At 45.5% G+C, this 21,785-nt stretch overlaps 1 protein-coding gene across 3 annotated transcripts in view; it reads right to left on the bottom strand.

Moving 5' to 3' along the window:
• ZNF532 (zinc finger protein 532) overlaps window positions 1-16,483 on the bottom strand; it is a 55,350-nt gene extending 38,867 nt beyond the window's left edge. Inside the window, exons 1-2 of one of the 3 annotated variants that reach the window (XM_083575517.1) lie at window positions 12,950-13,086; window positions 11,898-12,027 (exon numbers count right to left, since the gene is read on the bottom strand). The gene's annotated coding sequence lies outside the window, so the exon portion shown is untranslated. Of the gene's footprint in view, window positions 1-765; window positions 948-11,897; window positions 12,028-12,949; window positions 13,087-16,228 lie in introns of those variants that run through there. The other 2 variants (XM_083575516.1, XM_083575518.1) reach the window with 2 other exon arrangements.
• Window positions 16,484-21,785: the final 5,302 nt, after the last annotated feature.

Raw genomic sequence — 21,785 nt, 5'->3', positions numbered from 1 at the left:
GTGTATAATCTATAATTAAAATACACAATAAAACAATTCCACCAAAACGTTAAAAGCGTCCATAATTAAAACTTCATCAAGACTTTTAAGCCGAGATCTTTCCCAGGACTGTATCTGTACTGGAATTATCTTTAAGATGTTTGTTGTTAATGTTTTGTCACTGGGCTCCTTTGGGAAGAAGAGCAAGACATAAATTTAATAAGTAAAATGGCAATGGAGAGAAAATCGCAATGAAAGAAGCCGGTTAAACAGCGTATAGAATAGTTAAAAGAGGAATTAAAAGAAGTACAGGTCAGGAAGTTCCAAGTTCAGGGGGAAGCTGCATGTATCAGGAAAACATATCCTGGTGATTCCACCCCACTCCACCCCTCCTGGCCATCTTGAATTTGATTTCTTGGTGAATCACTGAAAACAATCAAGCTCAGTAACTCAACCCAGATTGATTCAGCTCACTTCCTGACATGAGGTCATGGGAGCTGTGTAAATCAGCCCATATAGTTTTGGGGGAGGCAGCAGGGGGCAGGGAAGGGGGAAATGGATTTTATCGAACACTCATCCCTTTTCACCACCTTACAGAAGTACCATTGCTCTCCTCCAAAACCACAAGCCAGCCAGAGCTGGTATCACACAAATGCATATTTTATGAAAACGATAAAAGCGAGCATTTAACTAGCATTTCCCTCCTTTTCTCTTCAGTCTCCTTTTGCCCATCTCTGCAGCCGGTAATACGTTTGCTAATGGGTTGTGACTACAGAACACACCTACCTGTGGTGTTAAACGATGAGGAGGAAGAGGAAGGATCTTAAATTGCACCTAGATCAGAGTCGGGTCAAAACCAGCCTTCTCCCAACTTTACGCCTACAGACGCTTCGGATTACAACACCCATCCGTTGGCTGCCAGCACAGCTGGGAGTTGCAGTCAAAGACATGCAGAGGGCAGGTCAAGGCCAATTGGGAATCTTCTGGCATGCAAGGAATGGGAGAAGGAAGCCATTCGCTGTCATTTCTGGAGTCAACATGCCTGCATCAGTTGCCTCCCCTGACCCATGAACATCAGAACAAAGGTGAATCTATCAATGCACGCTCTGGCAACAGCAAAAATGCATTACTTATGGGGTGGTCCAAGAGTTCCCTTTTTCTTTTTTAAAAGAAGAACCATTTAAAGCAGTGTGGTACAATGCATATATACCATCTCTGTTAAAATGCTCCAGGAAGCGATGGGAGCATTCAGATGGAGGGGTCTGAGTAGGGATTTTCAACAGCACTACAGAGTAAGGTGACAAACAGTTCCAGCACAGGCCCAGGTGTTCCTCAGCCTATAGCTGCCATTTACATTCAAGAGAGAGAAAATGCATGTTTACCGCGTTCATAAAATAAATGCCACGTTGTTTAGCCCTCAACCTTGCGTCTCTTTTCCTGGTTTGTGTATGATGCAACTGTAGCCTCTGCTCAATGCTTCAACCCTGCAGGCATTTAAGATTCTGGCTTCTTGACAAATCACACTTGGCAGATTCTGGGGACACCACCGTCCAATCCTATAGAGAGACCATCTACCTAGGAATCCAGATTTGCTTATGTTTGTTGCCAACAGCCCAATGCTGACAGTCTGGCTAATTCATTAGGGAAACTGCGGTGTTTGCACTGCACTGTGTAGTTTGATGGATTCAAGTCCATCAAACAAAACACAGCTTGGAAAAGAGGGCTGCCTCTTTAACCCAATTCTTTTTGGCGTCTTCTCAATGCCCCTTAACTATGCTTTTCGAAATCGCCCTTGAGGATGATCAAATCGCAAACTTGCGCAGAGAGAAAGAATAGGAGCAAAGTCTGTGGCAAACCTTCTTGGACCAGCTCCACCTTCTCCCTCAGGAACAGAATTACGAAAGCCAGCTGTGAGGCAGAGCTTTATATACACAACTGCTTATGATCACCCTCGACAGATTGCAACCAGACACTCACTTGGCCTGTGTCTACATCATTTCCTGCCTCCCCTGAAATTCCAGGATGCAACGTGGTTAACCCTTGTCCTAATCTCCTGCTGGCCTTGTAGACTCTGCTTCAAAGGATGAAGCTGTCTTTATTCCCAATGAGACAGTGTAAAGAGGGACAGTGGATCGGAGCAGAGGCTACCTTGCAGGAGTGCCTCTTGGACACGACTATCATTCCTGGGTTTGCAGGCCCCGACACAAGGGCAGTAGTGGGGAGAAACAGAGGGTGGGGCATTTGATGGGAAGAGGGGCTCTGCTCATTGTGCCTCAACTTCAGCCACTTTGGAAAGGGGAGCAGGGATGCCCACTCCTCTCCCCAACAGAGAGGAAAGTCTCAGTGGAGGCTAAGCCTGTAGGCAACCCAGAGAGAAGGTAACTCAGGAAGTGTCATCAACTGATTAGGAGCCCAAACAAAAGGGTGTAGCATTGCGGACTAGAACCAGGTGCCATTTCTGCAATCGGGACTCACTTCTGAAGCACACACTTTGCAACCCTGACATCCTTGCAAACTGAGCGAGTCTCTTGAGTGAGCACGCCATGCCTTGTCTTCAAAAGCTTGGTGAGCAAGTCATGGAAGCTGTTGAGACATCTTCGTTGCTTCCGTCCAGTTCTGAATATCTTGTGTGATTCCTGAATCATGACTCCCAAACTCTGTGTCTGTGCCAAACCTGCACCATTATTTGCCTGAACAAATATCTATTTCTTACTTGCATGTAACAGCTGCTCTCTGCATGTGTTGGGCATGAAGCAAGACACTTAACTCTGGAACTAGATCCAAAAGTCCCCAATGAGACGCTCCAGAGACCCCTGGGAAACTCCTGCATCAGAACATGGACCGAATGATGATGCCTATCACTAGGCCCTCAATGGAACTTGGTTTAGTAAACATCTCCAGATCCTAAAGTATAGGTGGCCTAGTAGTCAATGCCCTCCACAAATTATGGTCTCCACAGCCCATCAACTAAAAGCCAGCACAGCCAATGATCAGGGATGATGGGATGGGTGTTGTAGTCCTCTAACTTCTGAAAGACGTGGGCCTTTTTAAAGATGCTGCAGGAATTCAGGAAAACGGAGGAGTTACAAGGGTTTAACACTATTATATAGTTATTTATACCCCACCTTCTTCCTTGACAGGACCCAAGGCAACATTGCTGTTTGGGCCTATGCCTGATGCATGTCTTCAACATGCCTTGCAGTCTCGGAGTCTGTGACTCACATCCTCAGTCAAAGCAACACCGTCATTATATAAAACTGACTGCGGCTTAAATCTTAACCAGTGATGCATTATCATCAAGCCTACTCAGACATATAATTAAGTTATCTAGATCTGGCTGAAAATATATGCGTCTCATTGATAATTTTATTATGTGCAACAGTCAAGAAAGTTTTCTGATTAAGGGGTCTACAGTTTCCCTCCCCCCTAAATACATACGGGGCAGCCAAGTTCTGGTCAATAAGTTGCACAAGTCTCTCAAATAATTCTGATACTGAGCGAAATGAGCAGGAAAACAATTAAGCTGGGGGAGGGGGAGGTAGCTTTATGCATGCTCCAAATGCGCAAATGAATGGTCACATGCACACGATACATTTAAAGCATGCTGCTTCTCCCCAAACAATCATGGGAACTGTAGCTTACCCCTCCCAGAGTTATGGTTGTTTACAGCACCCTTAGCTAACTATAGTTCCCAGAATTCCTTGGGGGAAAGCCATGTAATTTAAATGTATGCTACAGATGTGTCCCAACAGAGCAATGGTTCTCAAAGGGTGTGGCAGGAGAGGATGGCAAGTGTGGCAGGAAGATTCAAGGACAATCCAAGAAACATTTAAACATTTCAATGCAGCATGGATATACAACTAGAACCAGTATCCACAGCTCTTCTCCACAGCACTGGCTATTCTATGAAAGTTCTCCACAACACAGGAATTTTCAACTCCCGACAAATATGGAAGATCAGAAAAGAGAAAGGCCCATTTGTGTTGATGAGCAGGTGAGGGTTTGTCTAAAATTAGACCTAATATAAATGAGATGACCCAGCAAAAGCAAGCTCATACCTCTCACTGAGTTTATAGATCCTTAAAGTTCATGTGTAAGAGGCTCATTTATAATTATTTTGTGGGAATGATTCTGCATTGTTTCATACTTTCTGGCTGTCCCACGATCATACTATAAAGTTGCTGTGTTCTGTGTTATGAATCAAGGAGTTGATTGTTTTCCTTTTCCAACGTTATTTCTTATCAATATAAAAATTCGGTGTGGTGCGAGCAAATTGTTATTCTGAATGTGCGGCCCAGAGGAAACAAGTTCAAGAAGCACTGCAATAAAGAGACTTCACATTCATTCCTTTTCCCCATCATCTGTCAAAGCCAGTAAGAGGAGACGACTGCAGGGGCACTTTGAGCATCTCAAGCCAAGCTACCAAGCAGGGAGGGCTATGTCTTGGGTGAGACGGAATGGAGGACAGAGAACTGAGGTTTGTGCTGAAGAGAGCTAGAAGAAAACTTTCTCGGGGATGCGATGATGGTCAGTAGCTTAGATTCCGTCAGGCTGTATGGTAACTAGAGGAAAAGAAGAAAACAAGGGCCTCTCCATCAGCTCTGCTGAGACAGTAGCAACTTTGGGCTCCTCTTCCTGTTTCGATTCCTGTTAAAGTAAGTTTGTAGACAATATATAGTGCCTGGGTTAGCTTGTTTCCTCTGATTTCCTTTCCCATGGTGTCTTTGTAATCTTGGGGGGAAAGGGACTACCTTATTACTGTCCTGTAGGTTGCACTGGGGTGCGATGGGTCTCTCTCAGCTTCAAATAAATGACTTTAAAATGGAGGGTAGGAATTGAAGGAGGTCTGAAAACATTTGAGCAACGGTGGTTCAATGGAACTTCCATGTTCAGAAGCCGAATACTTAAGAACATTAGATGCACTAGTGCAGGGTTTCCCAAACTTGGGTCTCCAGCTGTTTTTGGACTACAACTCCCATCTTCCCTAGCTAGCAGGACCAGTGGTCAGGGATGATGGCAGACCATGCTGGAAACACAATGCTGAATGAGATGGACCTTTGGTCTGATCCAATTAGGAAAAATTGTAATAATCACATACAAAAGAAACAGTATACAAGTAGTAAATAAGGAGGCCATTTACAGGATAAAGGAAGTCTTTTATTTTTATGGTATGCTTTCTTTGTGTAAGTGGATAGGAGTTTAATTTTGATAATTAAATTGTCAATAGTGGTGGGTTTGTTTGTATGTATCAGTAGTTGTGGACTATGTTGTAAATAAAGTTTAGTTGTTTTTTTTTAAAAAAAGGATCTTCTTACGATTAAGTAGCAGGGCTGAGGAAACTCTGGCCCTCCGGATGACAAAAGACGCCTTCAGCCCCATCCAGGATGGCCCAATGAAAGGCATGGGATGATGTGAGTTGTAGTCCAGCCAAAAAGAAAAGATATATATGAAAGCTTATGATAAATTCCTCACCAAAGACACCGGAGTATGCTTAGTAGCCGTGGAATAAACAGAAAGGTCCAGTGTGCTGTAACTACGAAGAGGTGAAGCGTGTTGCTAATAGCACCAAGGTCACAGGCTTGATCCCCGTATAGGACAGCTGCATATTTCTGCATTGCAGCGGGTTGGGCTAAATGATCCTCAGAGTCCCTTCCAAGAATTGTGAAGAATCGTGAGAACAGAGATGCAGAATGCAGTTGTCAATATAAAAAATTAATAAATAATAATACTCGGGGAAGATCATGTTTTTGTTCGTCATTAAAAGTATGTCTTTTTGTGTTTTTATATTGCAAACCATTCTGTGATCTCTAGATGAAGGATGGTATAGATGATAATAATAATAATAATAATAATAATAATAATAATAATAATAAGGCGAGCCTGCACTTGGAATGCTGTGTACAGGTCTGAGCAAACAATATTGCTGAGCTGGGACACGGGTGGCGCTGTGGTCTAAACCACTGGGCCTCTTGGGCTTGCTGATCAGGTCGGCGGTTCGAATTCCCATGACTAGGTGAGTTCCCGTTGCTCTGTCCCAGCTCCTGCCAACCTAGCAGTTTGAAAGCATGCCAAAAAGTGCACAGAGATAAATTGGTACTGCTCCAGCGGGAAGGTAAATGGCGTTTCTGTGTGCTGCTCTGGTTTTGGTGTTCCGTTGCGCCAGAAGCGGCTTAGTCATGCTGGCCACATGACCTGGAAAAACTGTCTGTGGACAAATGCCAGCTCCCTCAGCCTGTAAAGCGAGATGAGCGCCGCAACCCCGGAGTCATCCGCAACTGGACTTAACTGTCAGGGGTCCTTTACCTTTTTAGAAAAAGTTCAGAAAAGGACAAATCCCTTGTGAGGAAGGGTTAGAAGAGTTGGGGCCTTTTAGCTTAGAAAAAAAGGCAAGTAAAGGAGAAGACGTTAGAGGTGTACGAGATTTACACATGGTAAGCGGAATCTGGATAGAGACGCTTTTCTCACTTTGTTGCAATGCTAGAACCCATGGTCAACCAATGAAGTTGAACACTGGAAGATTTGGGACAGAAAAAAGGAAGTCCTTCTGCACACAGTACAACTAATCCAGAATGCAGCAGCCAGACTGGTGACTGGGAGCAGCCGTCAAGACCAAATAACACCGGTCTTGAAAGACCTACATTGGCTCCCAGTACATTTCTGAGCACAATTCAAAGTGTTGGTGCTGACCTTTAAAGCCCTAAACGGCCTTGGCCCAGTATACCTGAAGGAGCGTCTCCACCCCCATCGTTCTGCCCGGACACTGAGGTCCAGCGCTGAGGGCCTTCTGGCAGTTCCCTCCCTGCGAGAAGTGGAGGTTACAGGGAACCAGGCAGAGGGCCTTCTCAGTAGTGGCACCCACCCTGTGGAACGCCCTCCCAGCAGATGTCAAAGAAATAAACAATTATTTGACATTTAGAAGACATCTGAAGGCAGCCCTATTTAGGGAAGTTTTAAATGACTGATGTTTTAATGTATTTTTAATCTCTGTTGGAAGCCGCCCATATTGGCTAATTAATATTAATAATAATAATTGTGTAGAAGTATGGAAATGCTGCCCTAAGAAGCAGTGGTAGCCACCAACTCCGATGGCTTTAAAAGACTGGACAAATTTGTGGAAGATAAAGCTATTAGTGGCCAGTGGCCATGATTACTATGTTCCACCTCCACTGTTGGAGGCAGTGGGACTCAGAATACCATGTGCTTGGGACCTCAGGTGGAGAGAGCCTTGTTGGACTCCGTTTCTGCTCATGGGCATCCAAGCTGGCTCTTGTGAGAAGAAGAAGAGGAGGAGGAGGAGGAGGAGGAGGAGGAGGAGGAGGAGGGGGAGGAGGAGTAGTTTGGATTTGATATCCCGCTTTATCACTACCCGAAGGAGTCTCAAAGCGGCTAACATTCTCCTTTCTCTTCCTCCCCCACAACAAACACTCTGTGAGGTGAGTGGGGCTGAGAGACTTCAGAGAAGTGTGACTGGCCCAAGGTCACCCAGCAGCTGCATGTGGAGGAGCGGGGAAGCGAACCCGGTTCCCCAGATTACAAGACTACCGCTCTTAACCACTACACCACGCTGGCTCTCAGAGCACTGATTTAGATGGGCCTTTGGTCAGACGCAGCAGGACTTTTTGGATATTCTTAGCATCTGGAACCTTCTACTATAGAGGAACAACATAATATGTAGGGGGAAATACACAGGGGGGGGGGCCTTGACCTCCAAGGCTTATGAAGCTGTGACACTGCAATACATGCTCCCAACTCCTAGGCACCCATTTCTGGGGTTTCAGTGGTGGTTTTTAGATGCTTGCATATAAAGAGCTAAAGAAATATTTCGGTTTCCTGGATGCCAACATCAAAGGTTCCATGCTTTCAGTCAACGAGAGTGTCAGGAGTATTCTAGCACTTTGTTGGAATTGAACGTTGTGCTGTTAGAAACATTCCATGCCTGCAAATGGAGAGATCTGCTCCCCCCCACCGCCACGTACTGTTCTGGGGGTTCTCTCCCCATTGCCCAAGCCAATTTGGGTGGGGGGGGTGAGGATGGGGTGGGGGAAGGCTCCTGCACAAGAAGAAGTCTTTATATGCAGGGCTTCCACTGAGGTTCATGTCCCTTGGGTCTGGGATTCTTAAACTTCAGAAAATTTTGCCTAACTTTAGCTTCAGTTGTGATTATAGAAGCATCAAGAGAAACAAACGGACAAGAAGTCACTCTGCATATCAGCAAAGCGGGTTATCTAAAGAAATGCAACAGAAAACTGTAAAAAGATGCGAAGAGGAAAAGCCATAATACGTTCAAACCGAAGAGGGTTCAACGCCCAAGTGCTGCACTGCTTTTGATCACTTCTCAGCTTCACCAGCCCTATTTGGGATATTTCCTTGAACCAATAACCTGGTGCAAACTGCTTCACACATTCAGGTTGTCAACTCTGATGTACATGCAGTGTGCAGATACCTTCAAGAAGAGAATCAAAGAATGTGCACCAACCCTCTAGCAGAAATTGTCAATGCATGTTACCAGTTTAAACAAAATAAGAATTTATTTAGAAATATTTCTCAACTGCCCTTCAGACAAGGATACCAAGGTGATGTACAATGCACATAAAAAAACAAGGTACAAATGCAACACAACATCACACTGGGTAATTAACACAGTGTCCTACACATGTTGTTGGACTACAGCTCCCATCAGCCACAGCCAGGATGGCCCATGGAAAGGGATGGTGGGAGTTGTAGTCAAGTATCATCTGTAGGACACCACTTTGACTACCCCTGGCGAACAACAAGGATAGGGAAACTGTGACCCTCCTGATGTCAGGAAGAACTTTCTGATGGTAAGAGCTGTTCGACAGTAGAATGGGCTTCCTCAAAAGGTGGCGGACTCTCATTCATTCAAGGTTTTTAAGCAGAGGTTGAACAGCCATCTGTCATGGATGCTTTAGCTGAGATTCTTGCTCTGCAGGTAGTTGGATTAGACAACTCTCTGGGTCCCTTCCAACTCCACAATTCTATGCTGTTGGATTATAAACTCCCATCATTCCTCATCACTAGCAATGCTGGGCGAGGCTGCTGCAGCAACATCTGCAACTCTTCCAATGGTGTTGGACTACAACATCAGGCCTACTACGCTGGATCAGAGATGACGGATGTTGTAGTCCAAGCAACTTCCAGAGGGACACAGGTCCCCCATCCCTGGCATGAATATCAGATTGATGGAGCACTCAAAGGATAATTTACTTCTGCCATTTACTAATATCCTGGGCCATGTTAAGGGCTTCTAAAGCTCAGGCTCCTTCCTGAAAGTCAGGAGACCATCAGGAACCATCTCCTAGGCAGAGTAGGGTTCCTACTGGAATGGAAATTGGGAAAACTCTCACACATGTGTCAAAGTAGTTGGTCACACCCATGGGATTATTTGGATCCAGAAATAGTATTCTATTTACACTGGGGTTGGGGTTTTTTTGGTGGGAGGGGAGTATTTCCTTTGCTGCAGGAGTGGTGAACGGATAGCACTGGCAATTCATTGTTCAAGACACCCACACGTAATCCCAGTGAACTAGGAAGAAGTAGGCCCTGGAAATGTTTGTGTCAACGTTTTCACACTTGCACAGACAAATCAATATCCTATGTGTACCCAGGGTAACACTTCCAGTGAAGACAAAGCAAATTGCTTTATTTCCAAGAAGACCTAAAAGCCATGAACTGATTCAGAATCAGCTACGAAGCAGATTCCAACATGAGCTCCTCCTAAGAAGACCAGCTCTCAAAAAAAATATCAAAAAAAATAATCTGCATTTTCAGCTTAAAATGATGGCCTACATGTGCAGGGGGTGGGAAGGTGGGTGGCACAACACACACACACACACACAAACCCCAATCCTCAAAAATCTCTCAGAGAACAGAATGTTTGAATATATTATACAGAAACATCCAAAGAATCATAAACAATTATCTGTTCGAGTTTCTTGAGCTACAGCAAACCGTTCCAGCACAAAATGTAACTGAAAAGAAAGAAGGAATGCTTTGCAGTAAGAGAAAAAATAGAGAGAGCGCACACACGACACAGACACACATATCCATGCATAGTGCAATGCCTCTTCCAAACCCCAAATCCAGTAAGAACACTGCCACAAAATGAAGTGTTAGTACTTACAGTTTTATAAAAACCTTACAAAGCAGAAAGGTGATCTCATGTAACCCCAGGGATCTCAGCTGACCCTAGGGAGGAGAAAGACCCAAATGCAGACTAGCCATCCATATTCTCCCCATTATGTTACATGGGCTGGTGCTGCCTAAAACAGCATTATCTACAGCCCAGCACCGAACCACTGTATATTGACATTAAATTCAACGCACAAAAATGGAATCACAGCACAGTTGTCCCTCTCCCCACCCCCAGCCATGCAAGCTATTTAACGCCCTGTCAGATCTGAGACGCACAAAACAGTATACCTGGTGGGTGTGTTTTTTTAAAAAAACACCTCCATATCAAATGTCTGCAGGCTTTAAGAGACCACATGCAACTTTCAATACACTGCAATTTATTCCTTAAATACCTTATGTCATCTGCAGCACAATCAGGAAATAAAGAGGTTCCTTAATGCTTGTGTCACCCTCTAAATGCAGCCAACCTTGCCTGTCACCAGCCTCCATGGAACTTACCCAATCAAAATACTCCCAAGGCTTTTAAGATTGTCTACTTTATTCCGCTTGAATACAATGGACAACCTAAATTTCAAACTAGATCAGGACAATTTTTTTCATCCTACTGTTTATCCTCCATCTTTATTTGGGTTCCTTCTCTCCGCACATCCCCCCCCCCCCCCCGTTTTCTTTTTTTCCCCCATGACTGCAGATTTATAATACCAGCTGCCAGCTAGGGCAGGCTGGATTTTCAGAAACATCATAATGCACGTAAAAATTCCAGCGTTCCTGACGATTTCCTGTTTTAGGAAGTCACAGTTTTCTAGCCACAGAACCCCCAAAGGCAAAGAAATGTTTAGTGCTCCAATATAATCTCTGAGAGCCTTTGTTCTTCCTTTTGCCACATTCATTATTGCTTTCTCCTACCTCCCCCAGCTCCCTTTCTCTTGAGTCTCCAGCTTCAGTAGAAGATGCAAAATGCCTGCTCTAATCCAAGCACACATTTATTTTTTAAGGAAGGAAAACAAATCTTATCCATTATCTAATGCTCTGAAGCTTTGAGTCAGGAGGAGACATTCCTTACCAGCTGATGTACTGTCCATCCGGTTTCCTATCTGTATGTAATTAATTCTCGAGTATTGTAATTCATGCTACTAGTAATCCACTGGAGTTCTACACAAAACCTTTAAAAAAAGCATCCTCTCTGTTGGACTGCAAAAGCCTCCATTTACAATACACAATCTAGTAAGCAAAATGCATAGCTTATCTGGCATTTGTACACACACTCAATGTCTGCCTCAAAAACTCCTTTCCCTTACCTCTCAAAAAAAAAAAAAAAAACGAGAGAGAAGGAAAAGGGACAAGGTTATTTAGTTTGGCCGAAAGAGGAAGGACATAAGAAATCATCACTTTTTTGATGATTAGATGGAAAATTATAAAAGTTCAATGGGCCAGTAATGCAAAACAGCCCTCTACCATGTGGTCCATGATTTATGATTGTCATACAGGGGCCTGTTCTTTTATGAATCAGCAGAGGAAAGAGGATTCCTGCCTTTAAGGTACTGTACACCAAACAAATGCAGTACTGTTAGCCTGGCTATCAATATAAACCATAGCTTTAATCCTATTAAATCTGGACAAATTTAATTGTGTTTCTTCGCCTAATTTAGACCACTGCTTTTTTCCCACCAAGGTGCCTGGGTGTGCAACCACAACACTGCATTCAGGCTCTGCATACATGTTCCTCAATGCCATTGTGATCATAGTCAAATAATACCATAGCTCACCTTGTGTACCTTGGCCTGTGACAAGATTTTTGTTTTGGGGTTTTTTTTAATGCCAATGATCAGCTATGCAACCACAGATGCATAGCCACTGCAAACCTGAAAGGGTTAAAGGCAGCCCCAATCAATAGGCCTGCAAGGAGAAAAAGAAGAGAGAATGCCTTCTAAGCCTCTTTGGAAAATGCTTTCATGAGCAATTCTACAACAACACACAGGGTTCCTCTTGGCCTTTAACAGTGACACAACACACAGAGAGACATATAGACTTAATAATGCTATTTTCTTTCCTGAAAAGAAACAACAGCAGCACCCTGTTAAATACAAAACAGCATGCAAAAGCAGCAATTCTGACTCACAAGCATAGAAATACAAATCTTTCAATCCATTTTTTTTTATTTTGTGCAGCTGGAAAAAACAAAAACACCACAACCCAACACCTACATATCCAAGTGTGCCACCTAGCAAAGCAAACCATTTTTTTTTCCTTTACAAAAAGGGTGATAAATCTCAGTTCTTGTCCATTACTTCAGCAAAAGCAAACCAAAAAAAAGGAGATAAAAAAAGGCATGAACCAGCCAAACGTAATCTCAGTTACTGAAAATATGTACACAGATACACAGAATCCTTTATGACTTTTACAGTAGCCACATACCAGTGCTGTGTGTCTAAAGTGTGCATTCACATATTGTTATGGGATGGTATCTTTCTGCAAGATCCTCTGCTTTTGGCTGCCATGGAGGGAGGAAGCTCTCCCACTGTAGAAGCTCAATGACTGCATTGTGTTCAGGAGCTGATCTGCCTCAAACCAGTTTCAGCCGGTTCTGGTCACCCTACATAAAAAGCTATGGCAACCCTCGCTGAGTTGCCAACAAGTCCCTGAAAATCAGAGGGACTCGGGTTGTTTTCTTCTCTGGTGCAAGGGCATATTTCTGCCCTGGGTGCCCTCCTGTTTTCAATCACAGACCCCCTTTCCCCCCCACCCCTACACAAGCACACAACACCACAACAGCATCACACCCCCCAGCCTCCTCTTTTCGTCTTCCTCCACAACTTACCTCCCCCAGAAACCTGGCCGAAAAGCTGTGTGTGTGTGTCTGTAGCTAACAAAAGAGAGACCGCAATAAAAATAAAAAGAAATCCCCACAGGATCTCCTTTTGCTGCACAAAGGATTCTCGGACAGAGGAGCAAGAGGGTGGCTGCTGCCAAGCAGAGTCCCCCCCCCTCCCCCAAATCGCGGCTCCCCAAGAGAATAAGATGCTTCTAATGAGAGCCATCGCTTCTCTTACTGCCCTCCTCACCAGGGCATCTTCAAAGCAAGGCTTCTTGACTCAGAAACCAACCCGTCCTTGCAATGTTTGGGGAGGCTGAAAGGAATCCTCTGCCCCGGTCCAACCTCTTATTATGGGTCTGTTCAACCCATCCTGGTGCTTAGAGCAACACATATCTAAAACCCTGGCCTTGTGGAGACAGGGTCCCGTCCCCCCCTTCTCACTACGTGATTGAAGATCAAGGCCTTTCCCTCACCTACCAACATCTCCATCCTCATGAAGAGCTGTCTATCCTTTGCAAATGGATGCTGGAGTCCACTGGGGTGGAAAGCAGGGAGTCAAAGGCAGAGAGACCCAACTTATTCTTGTTCTGCCTTCATCCTCCTGCCCGTTGAGGTCTACAAGGTCAACAGTGAGACTGAGGAGGAGAAATCACAACAGGCAGGTAGGCAGGAGTGGGCTGGCTTGAGAGCTGATTCAGGTTGGTGGAGGCAGTGCCCCATTCACCCTAATGGACCAATGAGGGATGCTACGGCATAAAGTGCAACACCAAACCATGGTTTTCCACACGTCCCCTGGACACAGGCTCCAACCTCTGCCTTTAACAACCTTAGGGGGCCATGTTCGATCATTTCTCCAGGTGTTGCAGGACTACATCTCCCATCATCCATTGCTATTGGTCATTCTGACTGGGGCAGATGGGAAACCAACAACATCTGAATTACCCATGAGGGTAATTCAAAACTATTTTTACCAGTTTCTTTGTATTTGCATAGGCTTTTTTAAGGATTAGTCAATTTCATTCAATCCGGGATGGGGAAGCTGAGCTGTTGGGACTCCATTTCCCATCATTCCCAGCCAGTACGGTCAACAAGCAGGGATGATGAGGTTGGAGTCCAACATCATCTGGTGGGTCACTGGTGCCCCATCCATGACAGAGCAAAAGGCTCAAATTTTCTTAATAGCTTATTGGCAACCCTAGAACAGAGCAACTACCATTGACTTAGTTTGCTAGCAAACAAATACAGGAGTCTCCACCATCCTGTCACAATTACAACTTCCTTATCTTATCTTATCTTATCTCCCTCCTATTTCTGTTTCATACTGTAACAGCTTGGCTACTTCCATACTGGGAAGATATGGAATTCTGCATTGCCCAACCACCAGAAGACCTGATCATGCTAGGCTCCTCCTGATACCATCTCACTATCACCCACCCCCACTTTCTTCTCAACAACGTGGATCCTACCCACATTTTCTCTACCACACTCTTCCTCATCTCCTTCCATACTCTGTCACATGCTGCCACCCCTTGCTCAAAAGTCCCTCACCATTGTTCCTAGGTGAAGGACCACAGCTCAGCAGCAAACCACACATTTTGCATGCAGAAGGTCCCTGGCATCTCCAGTTTAGGTAGCAGGTGATGTGAAAGGCTTTTGCTGGAGAGCAGACTGGGCAGGTCTAGACGGACAAATAAGTCTAGCCTAGTATAAAGTAGCTAACCAATAGACCTAAGAACTCTACAGAGGTGAGGCCCTTTTGTTATCTTGGCAGCACATGAACATTGAAAATCTACCCCCTTCCGAAGAAGCACAAGTAACATAGCTTTCGCTACTCCCATACTGGTGCAACATTCAGTGAGTAAGATTTACTACCCCTTGCTGCAAGAAAATCATGTTTACTAAGAACTCCAAAATCCATAGCTGGGCATTAACTTCATTGGGTGGCACACTTTTGGGTTGGATACAACCCAAACATTGCTCAACTGTGGATCTGCACCTCCCCACTCCTCCTCGCCTTTATGGACCAACATAGCAACCTTTCTTGTTCCTATTTACTAAAGGATGCCTTCAAGGTGTGAGCGACCTCACCCAGTGGCCCCATCGGACAGCAAGACAATGATTCCTGGCCTCTGGGTCTTTTCAATCCAGCTCCACTCTAATTGGGGCTGCGAAAGGTACGCACCCATTACCTTGGAGTAAGCGCCACTGCAGAAATCCTGAGTAAAAGCGCGCAGGCCTGCGCTGCACCAAGAGGCCCAGGAAGGGCGCCGCGGGCGAGAGCAGGAGGCTGCGCCAGTTTTGGAAAAACAAAAGAGGCCCAGGAGGTATACATGGAAGAGGCCATTGTGCTGCAGTCTCCTGCGGGTTCTTTCCGCACGCAAGAAATACCCACTTACGGGCTGTGTGCATGGGGCCGGGGGGTGGGGAGCAGGGAGCGGACATGGCCTCCTAATGCATTTAACGTTAAGAGACACGCACACAAAGAAAGGCCCTCCCCAGGAAAATCGCTTGGCCCCATATCCGGCTGCAAAGAAAGCACTTTAAAGGGGGGGCTGTTTAAGCACACATGCTTTATTTATTTTTTAAAAGCACACAACGACGTTTGAAATTTAGCCAGGAGAAGGCCTCCCTCCCAAGGCTTGGCGATGCAGGCCAGCTCCGAGATGCCCCCGGCAGCAATCGCTTCTCCCGGGTCTGCAGCGCGCGGCAGAGGCCTAATCTCCGGCGGCTGCAGCAGTAGCAGCAGCAGGCGCCTTGCTTGTTCCCGGGCGAGCTCCCGGGCTGCAGAAAGGCTCCAGCGGCCTTCCTGCCTGGCAAGCCCCGGCTTCCTTCCCTAGCTTCTCCCGCGCGGCTGCTGCAAGTGCTCTGCAGCTTTGCCTCGCTTCACCACCACCACCACCCGGCCAGGACGGATCCTCCTTTCCATGCCGCGTAGGCGCTGCAGCGGCAGCTCCGGAGAAGAACTAAGCGTTTGCTGCTTTTGGATTTTCCTTCCCTTGCGAGCTCCTGCAAATATCCAGGAGGGAGGGAGGGAGGGGGTGTTAAAATATCATGTCCTGTGTATTTATTTTTTTTAAAGGGTTCTCCCGTGGGAGGTGCATCAGGCAGAGGCCCCACCAGGGTGGGAAAGAAAAGAGGCAAGGAAGGGAAATCAGCACCATCATCATCATCATCATCGCCACCAAAAAAACACACCACCGCCTCTCTCCTTTTTTCTCCTCTCTCTCTCCCCGGCTCTCCCCGCACCGCATGCAAACTGCTCACACCCCCATGCAAACAGACCTGCTGCTGCTGGTAGCCTTGGGCAAGAGGCCAGTGTGCTGCCACCCGGGGAGGGGCTGTTCCTGCAAGGGGTGCTTTCAGGCAGACATGTTTAAGAGCTCACTGCTCTCTCTCCTTTGCCAAGAGGAGCCTGCAGAGAGGAGAGAGAGCGAGAGAGAGAGAGGCCTGGCTTTAAAAAAAGATGGTTGCACATAATGGCAGGCAAGGCAGGCAGAGGGGGAGAGCGCGCGCGAGGCTCTTGCAAGGACTAGGAGGGGGAAAGGTGGGGGTGGGGGACTCCTCTGTGGCTTGGAAAAAGGGATGGATGGATGGCTGGCTGGGGTTGGGTAGGGTAGGTGGGTGGGTGGAAGAGATCTCCCCTGTGGATTCAATTTAAAACTTGTCACCAGGGTGTGAAGAAAACGGAGGCGAGGGGGGAGAGAAGGAAGGAATTTATTTTCCCCCCTTTTATTGGTGGCTCGTCTCTAGAAGCTTCTCTCCCACCCCCACCCCCCACTTTAGAAATCAGGGGTTCCCTCTTGTGGAGAAAGGAGTTAAAAGCCATTCCCCTCCCCTGGCATGTTTTAATTACAGGCAAGGAAGAAAAGGCGAAGCTCCTGAGGTGAAGAGGGAAAAAAGGGGGACCTGCAAAAAGGCTGCAGTGTGCAGGGACTGCGATGCTGGTTGCGTTTTGCAACCTTCCTCAGGAAACTAGATTGAGCAGGCCGGAGTTGGGCTGACAAGGAAACAAAAGTAAAGAGGTTTTCCCCCCTCCCGTCCCCTCCCCTCCACCCACCTTCCTTGAGGTAAAGCTCAATTAAAATGTGTGTGTCTGACATGCCTGTGTAGTATAGATCTGAATAATTTTATATTTTATACCTTAGGTTGGAAGACAGGTGAGATAGATACACACACATCCACGTACATAACAAACATGGATATATAATTCAGGTGAACAAAGAATGATGGATTTTCCTCAGACTGATATTCTCAGGGGTTTGGGGCGGGGCAGTTGTGCCCTGTTTTTAAAAGGCTCTGTCTAGTGTAAAGAGTAAAATAACAAATAATCTGGTATGGGAGCAAATAGGGATGATGAAGCAGAAAATGGAAGCAGGTTTCCCTTCATCCCTAGTTTGGACCTCATGAAGAAGTCTTGAGGAATAAGGGCAGAAGAATAATGTATGTGAGCTAGCCCACCACTGGTTCTAATTTTACTGGCATGTCCACATTAAGCGTGCTCACATTTGCTGCTAACAACCTGCTTCTGTGGAGGGTTTATCTTAATTCACTCTTACCTTGCTTTATACAGCAAATGTGCCAGTGTTAAAATCATAAGGATGTCTTTGTTTGGGAGCATAATTTATGTGGCTCAATAAAAACAAGACATTTTAAACCCTTGATTTAACCCCCCCCCACACACACACATGTACGCCGATATTTTTTTCAACGCTGCACCATGGAGGCAAGGAAACAATTTCACTTTTATTTTCTTGGCCCATTCTCAAGTGAGTCTCTTGACTACTTCACTGATAAGCATCTGTATTCTTGGAAAATTAGGTTTTCTTAACTGACAAAGCAGCAGCATCCATCAACTATGCATCACAGCAGTTCTTAGTGCTTTTGCAATTAATCTGCATGTCAACACTTTTTTTGTTCTGGGAACTGCATTGCCTGCTTTTCCATAGCATAAATGCAGTGCCCATTTCCCCAACCTCTCTTTCTATAGGTGCATTTTTTCTCTCTCTTGGGGGCATATTTGCATGCATACCATGCGTTAGGAGCCAAGGAAAATTCCTAGCATCAGGCCATGGGTGTGGGGGGGGGGTGACGGGAGCAGCTGCCCCCCATCAATAAAATTCAATACAAATACATAGCAAACAGGTTCTGCCCCCCTCTAAAAAAGGCCTGCCCCCCTAACAAAAATCCTGGCTATACCCATGCATCGGGTCGCCATATTTGCCAGTTTTGCCCAATATTGTCCTATTTAGCAGCTTTCCAGGGGATCAGGCAAAGAGGGTTCTTTCCTGTCGCCTGACCATTCTTAATAGAGAAGCTGAAGATTGACGCTGGGACCGTCTACATGTAAAAGCATGTGCTTACCGATTTGCTAACAGGCAATTTGCATCTGGAAATTGAAGCCAGTCGGTCTCAAAACTTCAATGAGTTAGGGATATTTTCTGCATGTGAAGATAGGCTCTGGCACATTGAGGGGGTGAGATCAATGTGGGTCCAATGGTCAAGAAGGTGGTCACTGCACATGCAGTAGAGGGAAATGCTGGCTGGGAATGACGGGCGTTTGAAGGGTCTCTGGTTCCCCACCTCTGAGTTAAGACCATATTCTACTCAAAGCTGTTTCTCTATCAATACCTAATTATTATGAGACTTGGACAGACCCAATGCGACCATTAGGAATACTTGGGTAAGGTCGGCGGTTCAGATTGGCATGATGGGGTGAGCTTCCGATGCTCTGTCCCAGCTCCTGCCAACCTAGCAGTTCGAAAGCATACCACCATGAGTAGATAAATAGGTACTACTGCGAGAGGAAAGTAAACAGCATTTCTGTGTCCAACACGGTGTCCCATTTCACCAGAAGCCGTTTAGTTGTGCTGGCCACATGACCCAGAAAAGCTGTCTGCAGACTGCTGTAAACAAAATCTGCCCTTTTTCCCTTATGGGGTATCCAAGAGCCTGTATAGCGTCCTTAAGTGGGTTCCCTATTGGTAGGAGAAAATAACAGAGGCCAACCAGAGAATATTGAGAAGCAAAGCAGCTAGTAAGCCTGTTCCTTATTAAACTGTTGCAACAGGGTGCTCGCTCACCAACATGCAGGAGGGAGGAGGACATCAGAACACTGGTGTGCAAGCTCTTATGTACACTTTTGAAATTGCCCACCCTGTAGCCCCCCAATACATCATACATACATCACTGAAGGGGCTGTCTACAGCAGAAATTCTGTCTGCCAGGACCTGATAATGGTCACTGGTTGCATTACTTGGGCAGTCTGGCCATTCTTTTGTGATGGTAAATACTCAGTTCCTGAATCCAGGTCACAGGCTCACCCTATTCATACAGAGATACGCCCTTAAGACAGGATTTGTGAGCAAAGAGACAATGGGGAGGTTTTCCCATTTCCTTCCTCCTTGCAGAGAAACATTTGAGGTCAATTTGGGAGAGTCAAAATGGTTTCAGGACTGATTTCCTGTACTGTTTCAGACATGTGGTTTATATATTTATGCATGTGTTTGCCTGGTACATTTATGAACATTTCTATATTTGACACCTTAAATTCTTATAACAAGACAGGCTCCCTTGGCCTTAAAGCGGAGATGAGCGCCACACCCCATAGTCAAATTCAACTGGATTTAACCACCTATGGATCCTTTCCCTTTCCCTTTTACTACTTGGGTAGCAGCCAGGGCCAAGGTAACGTGGGAACAGAGTCATTTTGGAAGGTGAAATAAATGAGCATATTGTTGTCCATTTGAACTCTAAATTAAAACAATTCCTAAAAAGGAGTCTTTAGACAACCAAACCCTTAAATTTCCCCATTTCAGTATGTCAGATAAACACACAAGTTTATTAGTAGCAGCACCTTTCTCGAAGCTGTATTTTAGAAAGAAAACCCTCACCTCATCTGCCCCCGCATTTTTGGTGGACTAACAAACGTGTATGTTTCATTAAATTTTACCTGGAAGTCAAAAATATTTCTATCAAGCATCTTTAAAACTTTTATTAAAACAGCAGTAGACTAGAAGCTTAATTGCTAACTTGGGGCATGTTCCCAAAGCGATCAGCGTTGTGTTATTATTTACAAACTTAAACAATATATTCACTACTGTTTGTGAGAGGCCTTTAATATGATTTTTAATGTGCTTTGTATTACTTTCTAAGATTTCGGAAAAAGACAAGATTGCCCTTAACTACTGATCTCCCCCTGTAAAGGGTATGAGTGGCGTAGCGTGGGGGGCGCAGGGGGGGCCGGCCGCACCGGGCGCAACATCTGGGGGGGGGCGCTCGCACTCGCAGCTCTCTGCCCCTACCTGGCTCACTCGGGTTAGGGGGCGCAAATTACTTGCCTTGCCCCGGGTGCTGACAACCCACGCTACGCCACTGAAGGGTATGGTGTGAATTTAGGAAGCAGCAACCTAGAGCTGTTCAGTGCGTAAGTGTGAGGTGAGCCAAGAACTCTATGGCGTCTGTTTCATAACAACAGAAAAGTGGATCACAAACATGACCAATCCTTTTTAGGATGAACTCCCAGTACATTTGCGGTGGCAGTGAGACCAAAAAGCTTTGGCCAGTGCTTTGAACAGAATGTGCACACTAGAACAGATTTTCCCAAATTGCGGTCCATGGGCCAATCTTCGTTCAGGTGGTTTGCAACATGTCCGTGGATTTGTGGTGAAGACAATATGGCACATCCATCAGCTTAGTTAATATTGATTTTTAACTGTATTTTAATTGCTGCCGTTATTTCTTAACGCTGCATTTTATTGCATTAAGGTTTGAATTATTTGGAATACAATAAAATACAGCATGTAACAAATAAAAGCAGCAATAAAAATTTTCGCAGTTTAAAACCATCTAGCATGGTGCATTGCAATTGCTATACAGTAATAGGCAGAAAGATTGAGGGGAGATTGAGGAGAAGGGGACGACAAAGGACGAGATGGTTGGACAGTGTTCTTGAAGCAACAGCATGAGTTTGACCAAACAGGGAGGCAGTGGAAGACAGGAGTGCCTGGCGTGCTCTGGTCCATGGGGTCACGAAGAGTCGGACACGACTAAACGACTAAACAACAACAAAGTAGGCAGAAAAATCATTAAGTGGTCAGCCGCGTTTGGTTAGAGCATGGTGCTGATAATGCCAAGGTTGCGGTTTCGATCCCAGCAGTCCTGCATTGCAGTGGTCCTCAGGGTCCCAACTCTACAATTCTATGATTCTATGGCCCTTGGCAATCTCGAGTCCATGGAGGGGGGAATTTGGGAACTAAATGCTAGAATATTCTCTGAATGAGCAGAGGTTCTGTGACATATAGTCAAGGGTCCCTTGGTAGATGAGTTGATGTGTACATGGGTTCCCTCAATGTAGGAAGTATGAACACTACTGCTCTAGAGTTCTGATCTTGGTCCCTAAAAACTAAATTATTCAGCCTCAAGAGGGCAGCACTCTGATATACTGTAATACAGGCTTCCTCAACCTCGGCCCTCTAGATGTTTTGAGACTACAGTTCCCATCATCCCTGACCACTGGTCCTGCTAGCTAGGGATCATGGGAGTTGTAGGCCAAAAACATCTGGAGGGCCGAGGTTGAGGAAGCCTGCTGTAATAGCTAACAGCAAACCTTAGAGTTGCAGAATGATAGACTGGACTGGCCCAAGGCATTTTGCTGCCTGAGGCTAAGGAGAAGAGAACACACACACCTCAAATCCATGTGCAGAAGTCAATTGTACTGGCAGATAAGACATTTATATACTACTTAATCATGGACATTTCCATGTGGTGTACAGAAAACCAAGCCACACAGAAAATGAAATGGCAAAACAATATCACAAAACCAAAGATTACCTTAAAATGA

This window comes from Podarcis filfolensis, assembly GCF_964270895.1.
Source record: "Podarcis filfolensis genome assembly, chromosome: 11".
Classification (NCBI taxonomy): Eukaryota; Metazoa; Chordata; class Lepidosauria; order Squamata; family Lacertidae; genus Podarcis; species Podarcis filfolensis.
The sequence above is the reverse complement of the archived record's forward strand: the minus strand, read 5'-3'. Positions and strand labels throughout refer to the sequence as shown.